Here is a 14,960-nt window from a genome sequence, read left to right as displayed (position 1 = left end):
GTAATTAAATTTTTAGTTTGAACACAACGCAGCTGGCATATACATACGCGCTGCGGGCACACCGACCCTGGTGTGCCAGTCGGCCGTTGCTTGGTTGCAAACCATCCTGAGGTTCACACTCCCACAGTTGGCAGCGGAGGCTGGGCTCCGGGACCTCCCCGTGTGTCAGCTGCCATCAGCTGGGCATCTCTGCTTCTGGGGGTTGGCAGCATGTTGCCTGAGGTGGAGACAAGAGGGCCATCACCCAGCAGATGGACCTGAGCTTGTTCAGTGAGCCACAGCGTACTTGTCACTGCTGCCACACTCTCTGGTTGAAAGCAAGTCCCAGCGCCAGCCATGGCTCAAGGGGAGAGAAACAGACTTCACATCTTAGAGAAACTGCAAAGTCATGTTGCAAATGGGCCTGGTTACCAGGATGGAGTGAGTTGTGAGCATGTTTTATAAAGTTCCCACGTGTAAATATACCCTGGAGGGGTGGGAGCCGAAGCAAATGACACACCTTGGGAGTGAGCCTCCAGCCGAGGGTGTGCCAATGGGTACGGAGTGTGTCAGTCAGTATGATTTGTGGGGAAATCGAGATCACCTGCTGTTCTAGGAAAACTGTGAACTGGACGCCATCCAAGAGAGTCCCTGCTACTCTCAAAGCCGGAGAAGCTTTTAGAGCAAGATGACCTGCTTTTACATTCCAAGTTAGAAGCATTTGAGGGTAAGAATGATGTGGCAGAGAGAATTGGTTGGAGCTCATCAGATGCCCCATGTTCCTCTGTTTCCTCACATTCCCTCACTTGCCCAGTTCCACTGGGCCATGTGCTTAGTTCTAGTTAATGGACTATGTCATTCTGGGCTGAAATAGTAAAAGCTGATGCGCCTCCTCAATCCTCTTTTCCCTTTTAGCAGAAACTTTGGAATCCACCAAATAGTGTAGCGACAAGATTAAGGAAGGCCACACATCCAGGTCAAACTTTATATGAGTGAGTATTCACTGCTGTATTACACCACTGAGATTTCAGGATTTATTTTGTACCCCAATGTACACAAGTCTGTCCTGATTTATTCAAATGGTTAATACTTGGCTGAAAATGCACAAGAACCCTGGGCAGATCAGAATGATCCGTGAAGTGCATCCATGCTCAAGAATCAGAAGTCAATAATTAGCCTATAGAGTTCTTTAAAAAGATTCCCAGGAACACAGAGTTACTATAGTGTTGGGTTAGTTATATTCCCAAAAAGGAAGTCATTTTTTTTAAGGAGCTCTTTGATGAGCCCCACGCCCCAGGAAACGATGACATGAAAGTCCATTCTCTGTGTGCGAAAGCCACCCCCAAATCTAGCGCTTTGGTGAGGGTGGAGGTTCAGGTTCTACGGTGGGTATAAGGGGTGTCATGTGTCCATTTTTAGTTTACTCTGAATAAATCTCATTACTCAGGACCATTGGATACTGACTCCGTTTATAGACCACCCAATGGGAAATAAACTAATGGGCCTATTTAGACTAATAGACTAAATAGGTCTAATGGGAAATAGACCACCATTTCCCCTCAAGGAGGGACAGATCAATAGACTAGAAATAGGAAAGATTCTAGAGGCACCACAAACCCGCTAACTAGCAGCCTGACCTCATTCCAACCCCATCCTCTGAAAGGCATGCTACTCTCACAACCAGCACTCCATGACTGCAAATGGGAGAGACCTTGGTTAAAGCCTGAACACAAATGCTCCAAACACAGCATTCTAAGGAGCACCTCAGTAGGGCAGACAGTTCATTTGGGTGCAAGTGGGCTCTATCCCCAAGCATGTTTTTTCGTCTCTTTGTGGGTGGGGAGGGTTAGGGTCAACTTCATCAGCACTATAATTAGAATTGGAAAAAGCAGCAGATAAAACGGTCTGCCATACTGTCATCATGATATAGCAATTATAGTATTCTGAGACACTGAAATGAACCATGCATTTAGAAACATTTATAAGTTTTCAGGGCTTTGAGCTTCTTCCTCCAACACATCACTTCAGATGACACCCCTTTAAATCTGTAATGTCACCCCAGCCTGGTAAATCTGGGGAGAATGAGGAAAAGATTAACTACAATGTACATAGGTTAACAGAGCTCTGCAATTAAAGAAAACAGCCGAGGAGGCTTGAGTTGGCACGGAGGAGGAATAGGCAGAGAAGACAATAGCAACTAAAGAGAAGATATACATGATTCAGTTCTCACACATTTAGAATCAACAACTCGAATTCTTTTGTGACACAAGGCACTAGGATTGACAGTACAGCCCTGGTCACCTAAACTCACAAATCACACATGCATTCGCCATAGATTACAAGAAATCCCAGCATCCCTCCTCCCAGGGATAATAAGTGAAACATTTAACAACAAGTCCAGCAGTCAGTAGTGAATAAAACACAAGCAGTGATCAATAAAGCACAGGCATGGGCCAGTCTGAAGGAATTTGAAGTCTGTGAGGAGAAAAAGGCATTTTTAAAAGGCAGAATGGGATAAATGTCTTAAGATAACTTCAGATAAGAGCGTCTGGGAAATCTCAGACTTTCTGGCAGAACTCCTGCCAGTCTCAAATCCCAGGGCAACCCCCCGCCAGCTGTCTTCCCTCCACACACCTGGCACCACACTGGCGGCCCCTGTATTGCCTCGCCCAGCTCAGGCACATTTACTTTTCAAAAAATTTGTTTCACCCCACTAAAAAAGAAAGAATCAAAACCATTTTCTAAATTGAGAAGGGAATACACCAGGTATGTTTTTAAACCTCTGGCATGGCCCCTGGCATATTCCACTCTCCAGGACACCTGTGTTGGTGACTGAAGCAGTAAGGATCTGGAGGGCACCGAGGATCCCGAGAAGCTGGGGGCATCGTCAGATCCACTGTCTAAATCCTTGCCATTCCTCATCATCCCGTCTCGATGCCACTTCTATAAAATCTTCTCAGATTGGCCAGAAGAAACCTCCCAGGTGACCTTATCTGAAGTAATCTTACGACATTTATCCCATCCTGCCTTTTAAAAATGCCTCTGTCTCTCTCAGACTTCAAATTCTGGGAAGGCAGGGCTCACCACGTGTAATCACTGCATCCCCATTGGCTGAGGACGGTTCTGAACACCTGGCCACACAAGTGAAGGAAGAGAGACAAGTCCTACCTGGGGAAGAAGGAGTGGAGGGGAAGCCGAGGAAGGAGAGACGCCAGGGTTGGGGGTGGGCAGGAGGCGGCAGGTCCGTGTTTCAGTGTCAGGGCACGGACACGGACAGACTCGGTGATGCCCAGGGCACCATGGGACAAAGGTAACCCTGCATTTGGGGGAGATGCTCCCTGTGTTCCCTCCTGAGAAATCAGATGCTGTTTCTTCCACTTTTTCCCACCTCCCCTTCTCTTTCACTTTGCCCTTTTCTACTGTAGGTACCATGGGATGTGGGTAGCATTACTACTATAGGTCAGCATCTTATAGGACACAAAATTAAACCAATAAGTTATTGGATACCCGCTACGCAAGGCACTGTTATGGAATGAAACAGGGAAATTATCCAGTCAGGGGAACTATCGAGTTCATTCCATATAACATTCAGCAATGGTTTGTCATCAGTTCAGTGAACATTTTCCTGACACAAGCACACTTGTTTGTGCGTAAAGGCTGTTAGATACTCCCTGTTGATAAGACTATGGTGAAGATGGTATACTCATACACTGCTGGTGGCATTATCACCAGAAAAAATATCCAGCAATGTAACTGTTTGGCTATAAAAATATTTATATATTTGACCATATAACTGCAATCCTGAGACTATGTCCTTTGGCAATAAATCAACAGAAGAAAAAAGTATATGTTAAAGTACCACATTCAATACATTAAAATGGAAACAATTCAAACATCAATGATAGGGAAATTATTTTTTAACTTTATGATTAGTTTGATCATAATGTACTAGCTATCCATTAAGAGTAGATATTTATGGGAGAGAGTAACATGGACACTTACAATACCATATGTGAAATAGATAGTCAATGGGAATTTGCCGTTTGACTCAGGAAACTCAAACAGGGGCTCTGTATCAACCTAGAGGGGCGGGATGGGGAGGGAGACGGGAGGGAGGGTACCCGGGTATATCAATGGCTGATTTTTGTTGATGCTTGACAGAAAACAACAAAATTCTGTAAAGCAATTATCTTTCAACTAAAAAAATAAAGTGGCAAGAAAGAGTAGATATTTGTGGGAAATGTGTGGATATGTAAAATATTTATAAATAATGTTAGATGAGAAAAGCTTATTTCAAAGTTTTATGAGTACTACAGCTATAACCATTGAAGACTATGTACATATGGACAAGAAAAAAAGATAATACTCAAAGATAATGAAAAAGACAGCCAGATGTGTTAAGGCAGTGGATTATTTTTAACTTAATCCTATTAAAAGTAGGGGTGCTATTTGGCAGCATTTCACAGGAATGGAAAAAGGGAAGCGAGAAGACTAAAGGGGAAAGAAAGACTTAGCCCAAGACTAAATTCATTAATAACATATTGACATTCTCCGAGCTGCAATTTCTGTTTGGCATTGAATGTTTCCAATAAGGATAATGATTAGATAATTTGTAATAAGAAAGCATGCTAATTAATGAAATCTACTTATTCAGAAAGAGACTTATTCATGAAGTCTCCTCTTACCAAACTACATGCTTGCTTGACTACATTAAGTACTTATGGAGGGGGGAAAGTAATTTGAACTTAACATAAAAATACATTTGGAGTGGATGTCCTGGGGATGGCCATGCCATCAACTAGATATATGGAGCCAAGCAAGTGACTGACAGCCCCTGGGTCTCCGTCTCCCCACATACAAAATAAAGGGGCCGAACTGCAACTCTGAGGGCCCCTGGGCTGTAACATCTCCTGAAACTGGGAAATCTCCTGTCTCTGGGAACTTGATATAGTACATGGATACAGCTTTTCATTCAGTTTAGCAATGTCCAGAGACTCCTGAGAAGTAGGCAGGGGACCAGCCTTCTGACCTCACTGAGTTAGGACTGTGTGTGTGTGTGCTCAGTCGTGTCTGACTCTTTGCAACTCCATGGACTGTAGTCCGCCAGGCTCCTCTGGCCATGGGATTCTCCAGGCAAGAATATGGAGTGGGTGCCATGCCCTCCTCCAGGGGATCGTCCCCACCCAGGGAGGGAACCCATGTCTCTTGTGCCTTCTACACTGGCAGGCAGATTCTTTGCCAACTGTGCCACCTGGGAATCACCACTCATAGTTCTTTGTTTATCAAAATTACATGCATATGGTGTTTATGCCCTGCTAGGCACTATTGACTAACTCATTTGATCTTTCCAACCACTCTAGGATATAGAAAATATTCCACACTTGTTTTACAGATGAAGAAACTGAGGCATGAGAGGTTAATAATTTCCCAAGGTCATACTTCTGCTTCATTGACTATGTTAAAGCCTTTGACTGTGTGGATCACAACAAACTGTGGAAAATTCTTAAAGAGTTGGGAATACCAGACCAGCTTACTTGCCTCCTGAGAAACCTGTATGCAGGTCAAGAAGCAACAGTAAGAACAACTGACTGGTTCAAAATTGGGAAAGTAGTACATCGAGGTTGTATATTATCACCTTGCTTATTAACTCATATGCGCAGTACATCATGTGAAATGCTGGGCTGGATGAAGCACAAGCTGGAATCAAGATTGCCAGGAGGAATATCAATAACCTCAGACCCCTAATGGCAGAAAGCAAAGAGGAACTGAGGAGTCTCTTGATGAAGGTGAAAGCAGAGAGTGAAAAAGCTGCCTTAAAACTTGGCATTCAAAAAAGTAAGATCATGGCATCCAGTCCATCACTTCATGGCAAATAAATGGGGAAACAGTGACAGACTTTATCTTCTTGGGCTCCAAAAGTCCCTGCAGATGGTGACTGCAGCCATGAAGTTAAAAGACGCTTACTCCTTACAAGAAAAGTTATGACAAACCTAGACAGTATATTAAAAAGCAGAGATTACTTTGCCAACAGAGGTCCGTATAGTCAAATATGCGGTTTTTCCAGTAGTCACGTCCAATGTGAGAGTTGGACCATAAAGAAGGCTGAACTCCAAAGAACTGATGCTTTCAAACTGTGGTGCTGGAGAAGACTCTTGACAGTCCCTTGGACAGCAAGGAGATCAAACCAGTCAATCCTAAAGGAAATCAACCCTGAATATTCATTGGAAGGACTGCTCCCAAAGCTGAAGCTTCAAAACTTTGGTCACCTGATGTGAAGATTTGACTCATTGGAAAAGACCCCGATACTGGGAATGGTTGAGGGCAGGAGGAGAAGGGGATGACAAAGGATGAGATGGTTCGATGGCATCACCAATTCAATGGACATGAGTTTGAGCAAACTCTGGAATACAGTAAAGGAGAATAAACCCTGGCATGCTGCAGTCCATTAGGTCACAAAGAGTTGGACACGAATGGACAACAACAAGGTCACTCAGCCAGTGATAGAGCTGGGACTTAAGTCCAAATAGTCTAGCTCCAAAATTCATACTCTTAACTATGGAAGGGGTGGATTTGGAAGATTGCTTTCTGTTAAGGTAACACACACTACTTTCAACTCTGCAGCCAGGAGTTTGTAATTTCATAAGAGGAAAGGAAGGCTCACATACAAAATTGCCAAGAGCATCCTATCTGAGAATATCTCAGAATACTCCAAACTTTATCCTCCACCTTGGAAGCTAGTGGAACTGATGGAATTCCAGTTGAGCTACTTCAAATCCTAAAAGAGGATGCTGTGAAACTATTGCACTCAATATGCCAGCAAATTTGGAAAACTCAGCAGTGGCCATGGGACCGGAAAAGATCAGTTACCATTCCAATCCCAAAAACAGGCAATGCCAAAGAATGCTCAAACTATGGCACAATTGCACTCATCTCATATGCTAGCAAAGTAATGGTCAAAATTCTCCAAGTCAGGCTTCAGCAATACGTGAACAGTGAACTTCCAGATGTTCAAGCTGGTTTTAGAAAAGGCAGAGGAACCAGAGATCAAATTGTCAATATCCACTGGATCATTGAAAAGCTAGAGAGTCCCAGAAAAACATCTATTTCTGCTTTATTGACTATGCCAAAGCCTTTGACTGCGTGGATCACAATAAACTGTGGGAAATTGTGAAAGAGATGGGAATACCAGACCACCTGACCTGCCTCTTGAGGAAAACATGTATGCAGGCCAGGAAGCAATAGTTAGAACTGGACATGGATCCACAGACTGGTTCCAGATACGAAAAGGAGTATGTCAAGGCTGTATATTGTCATCCTGCTTATTGAACTTATATGCAGAGTACATCATGAGAAACGCTGGGCTGGATGAAGCACAAGCTGGAATCAAGATTGCTGGGAAAAATATAAATAACCTCAGATATGCAGATGATACCACCCTTATGGCAGAAAGTGAAGAAGAACTAAAGTGCCTCTTGATGAAAGTGAAAGAGAAGAGTGGAAAAAGTTGGCTTAAAGCTCAACATTCAGAAAACTAAGATCATGGTATCTGGTCCCATCACTTCAGGAAAATAGATGGAGAAACAGTGGAAACAGTGGCAGACTTTATTTTGGGGGGGCTCCAAAATAACTGCAGATGGTGACTGCAGCCATGAAATTAAAAGATACTTACTCCCTGGAAGGGAAGTTATGACCAACCTAGACAGCATATTAAAAAGCAGAGACATTACATTGCCAACAAAGGTCCATCTAGTCAAGGCTATGGTTTTTCCAGTAGTCATGTATGGATGTGAGAGTTGGACTATAAAGAAAGCTGAGCGCAGAAGAATTGATGCTTTTGAACTGTGGTGTTGGAGAAGACTCTTGAGAGTCCCTTGGACTGCAAGGAGATCCAACCAGTCCATCCTAAAGGAGATCAGTCCTGGGTGTTCACTGGAAGGACTGATGTTGAAGCTGCAACTCCAACACTTTGGCCACCTGATGTGAAGAACTGACTCATTTGAAAAGACTCTGATTCTGGGAAAGATTGAAGGTGGGAGAAGGGGACAACAAAGGATGAGATGGTTGGATGGCATCACCGACTCGATGGACATGAGTTTTAGTAAACTCCAGGAGCTGGTGATGCACAGGGAGGCCTGGTGTGCTGCAGTTCATGGGGTCACAAAGAGTCAGACACGATTGAGTGACTAAACTGAAATGAAGCCCTAATAGATCCTTGTGGACTAACTAGATTAACCACCATCTTTTGTAAATCTGGCATTAAGAATAGACCACATGGTGGATTTCTCTGGTGGTCCAGTGGTTGACTTCACACTTCCAATGCAGGGGTCTCAGGTTCAATACCTGGTCAGGAATCTAAGGCCCCATATGCCACACAGCCAAAAAATTTTAAAAACGGTAATAGAAAAGAATAGACCATGTACCCCAATGTTCACTGCAGCACTATTTACAATAGCTAAAATATGGAAGCAACCTAGATGTCCATCAACAGGTGAATGGATAAAGAAGTTGTGGTACATATATACAATGGAATATTATTCAGCTGTAAAAATGGACACGTTTGAGTCAGTTGTAGTAAGGTGGATGAACCTAGAGCCTATTATACAGAGTGAAGTAAGTAAGAAAGAGAGGCTAAATATCATATACTAATACATATATATGGAATCTAGAAAGATGGTATTGAATAATTTATTTGCAGAGCAGCAATGGAGAAAGAGACATAGAGAACAGATTTAAGGACATGGGAAGAGGGGAGGAGAGGGTGAGATGTATAGAAAGAGTAACATGGAAATTTATATTATCATATGTAAACTAGATAGCCAATGGGAATTTGCTGTATGGCTCAGGAAACTCAAACAGGGCTTTGTATCAACCTAGAGGCGTGGGAAGGGGAGGGAGATGAGAGGAAGGTTCAAAATGGAGGGGGACATATGTAGACTACTGATTCATGTTGAGGTTTGACAGAAAACAACAAAATTCTATAAAGCAATTAACCTTCAATTTAAAAATAAATAAATTTTCTAAAATACTCACCGAAACAAAATAAACTCTTCTCACAAAACTTCAGACCAATAAAAGAATGAAAGAAATTGACTATGTGGGATCTGAAATAAGAATAACAGACAAATAAAGAAGATCAAGTGCATTGCAGGGTGGGCCAGCTCAGGACACATGCTTAAATAATGAAACCCAGGGTTCAAAAGCTAGCCTGGCTCCCCCAGGTTCCCTAAGTTTCCCCTATTGTTCCCATTCTTTGGGACAGCAGGATTATTCCTGCTTCTAAACCTGGAGGAAAGAGTTCAACAAATCTGAACCACAGAAAAATAGACTCTGTGAAGACAGAATTTGGTAAAATATCTGCTTTCCTGGTTTTGTTTAATTTAGGCAATAGAATTGTCTTGAAAAATAATCTTTTTTTTCTGTTTATAATAGTAAAACATGTTCATTAGAGATATCTTTAATGATACAGAAAAATATATAAAAGAAAATAAATATCTAGAATAGAACCTCTCACTGTTAACTTTATGGTGCATATCACCAGATCTTTTTTCTATGCATCTTTGTGTATTTTGGATACCCTATTGGGATACAATTCAATAGCTTGTTTTTTTTTTTTTACTTCACAATATAGCATCAGCTGTAACAGCTATGTGGAATTATATGTGAGTAGTAGGATGAAAACATATGCAAAGACAAAGGTGACAGTGGTTGCTTTGACTTCTAAGTATGTGAGGTTACACAATTTCTATCAGTAAAGAAAGTTACATACTGTGTCATTCCATTTGGAGACTGGTTGGAGACCTAGAAAGTCAAATCTAATCATCCCCATCCTTCTGTGCTACTAAAGAGCATAAACAAAGGAGACAAATCTTTTGTGAATGCTTGGATCTACAAGCAGAGGCTAAAGCCATGGAAGGGGAAAGAGGCAGAGTAATGAAAGAGTAAATTCATAAGCAGCTTGATAAGAAGTCCAGAGACCACGAGGAGGAGAAAGGGGTCTAGGGCTCTCAAAGAGGAGATAGGGGTCTGGAATTCTCAAGGAGGAAGAAAGGACAAATTTTTTTCCTACATTCCTTAGTAAAGATTCAGTTCAGCTCAGTCGTGTCCTACTCTTTGCAACCCTATGGGCTGCAGCATGCCAGGCCTCACTGTCCATCACCAACTCCCAGAGTCTACTCAAACTCATGTCCATTGAGTCAGTGATGCCATCCAACCATCTCATCCTTTGTCGTCCCCTTCTCCTCCCCCCTTCAATCTTTCCCAGAATCAGGGTCTTTTCAAATGAGTCAGTTCTTCACATCAGGTGGCCAAAGTATTGGAGTTGCAGCTTCAACATCAGTCCTTCCAGTGAACACCCAGGACTGATCTCCTTTATGATGGACTGGTTGGATCTCCTTGCAGTCCAAGGGACTCTCAAGAGTCTTCTCCAACACCACAGTTCAAAAGCATCAGTTCTTCTGTGCTCAGCTTTCTTTATAGTCCAACTCTCACATCCATACATGACTACTGGAAAAACCATAGCCTTAACTAGATGGACCTTTGTTGGCAATGTAATGTCTGCTTTTTAATATGCTGTCTAGGTTGGTCATAACTTCCCTTCCAGGGAGTAAGTATCTTTTAATTTCATGGCTGCAGTCACCATCTGCGGTGATTTTGGAGCCCCCCAAAATAAAGTCTGCCACTGTTTCCACTGTTTCTCCATCTATTTTCCTGAAGTGATGGGACCAGATACCATGATCTTAGTTTTCTGAATGTTGAGCTTTAAGTCAACTTTTTCCACTCTTCTCTTTCACTTTCATCAAGAGGCACTTTAGTTCTTCTTCACTTTCTGCCATAAGGTGGTATCATCTGCATATCTGAGGTTATTTATATTTCTCCCAGCAATCTTGATTCCAGCTTGTGCTTCATCCAGCCCAGCGTTTCTCATGATGTACTCTGCATATAAGTTCAATAAGCAGGATGACAATATACAGCCTTGACATACTCCTTTTCCTATTTGGAACCAGTCTGTGGATCCATGTCCAGTTCTAACTATTGCTTCCTGACCTGCATACATGTTTTCCTCAAGAGGCAGGTCAGGTGGTCTGGTAGTCCCATCTCTTTCAGAATTTCCCACAGTTTATTGTGATACACACGGTCAAAGGCTTTGGCATAGTCAATAAAGCAGAAATAGATGTTTTTCTGGGACTCTCTTTTTCAATGATCCAGTGGATGTTGGAAATTTGATCTCTGGTTCCTAGATTGTATAACAACAATGTATCCTGCTTGAGGACAGTTTCTCCTTCCTGAAAACCTTCTGACTAATCCTGATTTCTTAGAATGTATATCATGGGAGTGGGTCTAGTAAGATCTTTCTACTGTTAAATTCTAATCCTGTTATTTTAAAATGTAAATTGTGGGAGTGGAGCTAGTAAGATCTATGCAAACTTGAGACATTCTTTTGATTTATTGTAATAACCAATTAAAAAGTATGTAACTCCCTTGCTAACACTAGAAAGGGGGGCACTCTCCACTCCCCTTCTGATGTCTATGTCAGAAGCTTTCTCTGTCCCTTGTCATACTTTAATAAAACTCTGCCACACAACAGCTCTTGAGTGATCAAGCCTGGTCCCTGGTCCTGAAACTAGATCTTCTTTTTCAGTAATACAGAAGGGACCCAGAGGAATGGGACTTTTCAGGAGTCTACAATGATGCTAAATAACAGTAACTCCCACTCCAACCTTTAGTACAGGCTGCTGCTCATCCAGATGACTCCCTAGAGTGGGCTGAGGATTAACCAAGAAAAGAGGGTGCGTGATGTGTCTGGGCTGGCTTGCAGTCTGGGAGATGAAAACTGAGGTTGACAGAGTCAGAGCTCAGCACTGAAAATGCCTGCAAGAACTTAACCCCTGGAAATTCATCAAAATCTTAGAGAGGATATTGAATTTTCCACAGGCTGTCAGATACAGAGCTTGAGCCAATTTCATTTCAATCTCAATAGATAGGGGAGTTCAGATGCCATGTAGTTATATTGATATCTCATAATTTATTTACTGAATCTCCAACCATTGTTCATTTATTTAGGGTTTTTCACTCTTCCCGATGAAATTATAAACAATAGAGCAGAGGCTGATAGCCAGCCACCAAATCTTTGTCCTTTTTCTCTTCCTGAGCACAAAACTACAACTATATTTTCTAGTCTCCTGTGCAATTAGATGTGGCCGTTAAGACAGAGTTAGAGCCAATAGAAAGTATATGGGGGCTTCCCTGGTGGCTCAGGTGGTAAAGAATCTGCCTGCAATGCAGGAGTCCCCAGTTTGATTCCTAGGTCAGGCAGATCCCCTGGAGAAGGGATAGGCTACCCACTCCAATATTCTTGGGCTTCGCTGGTGACTAAGACAGTAAAGAATCTGCCTGCAATGTGGGGGACCTGGGTTCAATCCCTGGGTTGGGAAGATCTCCTGGAGGAGGGCATAGCAACCCACTCCAGTATTCTTGCCTGGAGAATCCCCATGGACTGAGGGGCCTGGCGGGCTACAATCCATTGGGTCACAAAGAGTTGGACATGACTGACTAAACACAGCACAGCACAGAAAGCATATGGTGATTTGCCCTCTCTAGGCCAAGGCTTTTCTTTTTTTTAAATGGCCATACCACATGTAGGATCTTAGCTCCTCAATCAGGGCTTGAACCTGGGGCCCCTGCAGTGGAAGAGCAGAGTCTTAACCATTGCACCATCAGGAAAGTCCCCCAGGGCTTTCAAATAGTGTGTGTTTCACTCCTTCCCTTTTACCTTCTGCCCACTACATGCAAAATAATGACAAGGCTCTAGGGAATGAGGGGGCCACAGATAGAAGGAGGTTGGAGCCCTGAATTATTTCATGGAAGAGAGCCCTCTGTTAGCCTGGAATCCTACTTCAAACTTTTTCATGAGTAAGAAAGAGCCTTTCTACCTTTTGGAGGCTTATTTGGAACTGCACTATTAGTTTACCCTAACTCTACAAACATCTGGAAACATCAGTGCTTGAACACCTATCTATATTACTTAGGACTATCACTAATTCATGACTGTCATGTTCAAGGTTTGGAACATTTTAAGGCATTTGATAAATGCCTTATCAAATGGCATTTATGATAAATGGTAAAGAATCCACCTGCAATGCAGGAGACCTGAATTCAAACCCTGGGTTGGGAAAATCCCCTGGAGAAGAGAAAGGCTATACACTCCTGTATTCTGGCCTGGAGAATTCTAAGGATTGTACAGTGCATGGGGTCACAAAGAGTTGGACATGATGGAGTGACTTTTACTTTCACTTTCAAGGCATTTGATAAACTATGGCCAAACTAAACCCAGAATTGTGCCTCTGATAATTATTTGAGGTCATTCCAGTTCCTATAACTGTATATAAGAATGCATAAAATGGTTTTCAACTCATCCCTTTATAGAGAAGTAAAAAATATTTCTTGAGAATGACTGGACCCTCCCTCTGATTACTATACACTTTGAACCACAAAGAGTGAGTTTTCCTATTGGCTGAACCCAGCTCTTCATTAGTAATTTCTCAGTACCCTTAATCCATGTGGCACATCTTCATCTCATCTCCATTTTAGAGTTCTAATCCAGTGATCCTGTCTGACCCAGAACCCTGCCTCTGGCTTCAGAGCCTCTGTTAAACAGTCACAATTTTTGCTCGTTTGTGCAAAGTGAGTCTCCAAGTATTTTTAAGTGTTTCCATAGAAACTGCTTTCCAGAAAAAGGCCATTTAGTGAAAGCCTAAAATCAAAATCTACATGTTTCAATACTTAGAAATCTCATTGAAAAACTTACAAAGAACCATATAAGGTGTGGCATATTCAATCCTGTACTTGTAAAAAAAAATGTATATTGTATATAATATCTGACATATAATAAGGACTATAAAAGTAACATCTAACTTCCTCACATTTTGTGATTTTTCTCTTTTTTATGCTTAAAGTATTGAAAGTCAAGGGTTTATTTTTCAAGACCAATCCTTTGAAGGGTGACCTCCCAAAAATGGAGTTGCTCTTCTGCAAGGCTCCAAGGGAACTGGTTCAGGCCCACCCCTTGAAGCAATATTTTCTGGTTAAGCAAAGATTAGACTCCAGTTCCCCATCTCGCAAGGATGGAGCTGAAATGGGTAATTCTGCCACAAGCGGGCCCAACATTCCCAAAGGCTCGAACCTCATCCTGTCTCACTACACATCAGAGAAAGAACCAGTGATCCCCTAGTCATGAAACTTAAAAGCCCCACAGTCCAAGGGCTCCTCTCTGGAGTTTGGTACCTGGTCCTGCCAGATTGCCAGGCTCAACCAAGATGGTCAAAAGTGGACAGACACCCTTTCTACTGTCTCTGTCTCCATGAGTTTCCCCTGTGAAGACTGCTCCAAGAGATTTACCACGTGCTGCTTGACCATTTGATTTTGTTTGCATGAAAAGTATTTAGGGTATGGCTCTAATGTAATTAATGTACTTATTTCCTCTCTCACCTACTCTCCAGTTTTGTCAATGTGGTGAATGACATTAATGGATGGTATAGAGGTCAACCATCTTTGCATTTTCAAGATAAACTAGATCATGAAAGCTCCAGCTACAGATGTAAGTATATACACATTATACATTGTTGGCTTTTGGTTTCTTTCTCTCTCTCTCTCTTCTTTTTTTTTTTTTAGATTCTTAGTTTTTTATATATATATAAAAATTTATTTATTTTAATTGGAGGCTAATTACTTTACAATATTGTATTGGTTTTGCAATACATTGACTTGAATCTGCCATGACTGCACATGTATTCCCCATTCTGAACCCCCCTCCCACCTCCCTCCCCATCCCATCCCTCTGGGTCATCCCAGTGCACCAGCCCCGAGCACCCTGTTTCATGTATTGAACCTGGACTGGTGATCCATTTCACATATGATAATATACATTTTTCAATGCCATTCTCCCAAATCATCCCACCCTCGCCCTCTCCCACAGAGTCCAAAAG

The sequence above is a fragment of the Odocoileus virginianus genome, chromosome 14 (assembly GCF_023699985.2).
Source record: "Odocoileus virginianus isolate 20LAN1187 ecotype Illinois chromosome 14, Ovbor_1.2, whole genome shotgun sequence".
NCBI lineage: Eukaryota > Metazoa > Chordata > Mammalia > Artiodactyla > Cervidae > Odocoileus > Odocoileus virginianus.
Note: the sequence above shows the minus strand (reverse complement) of the source record.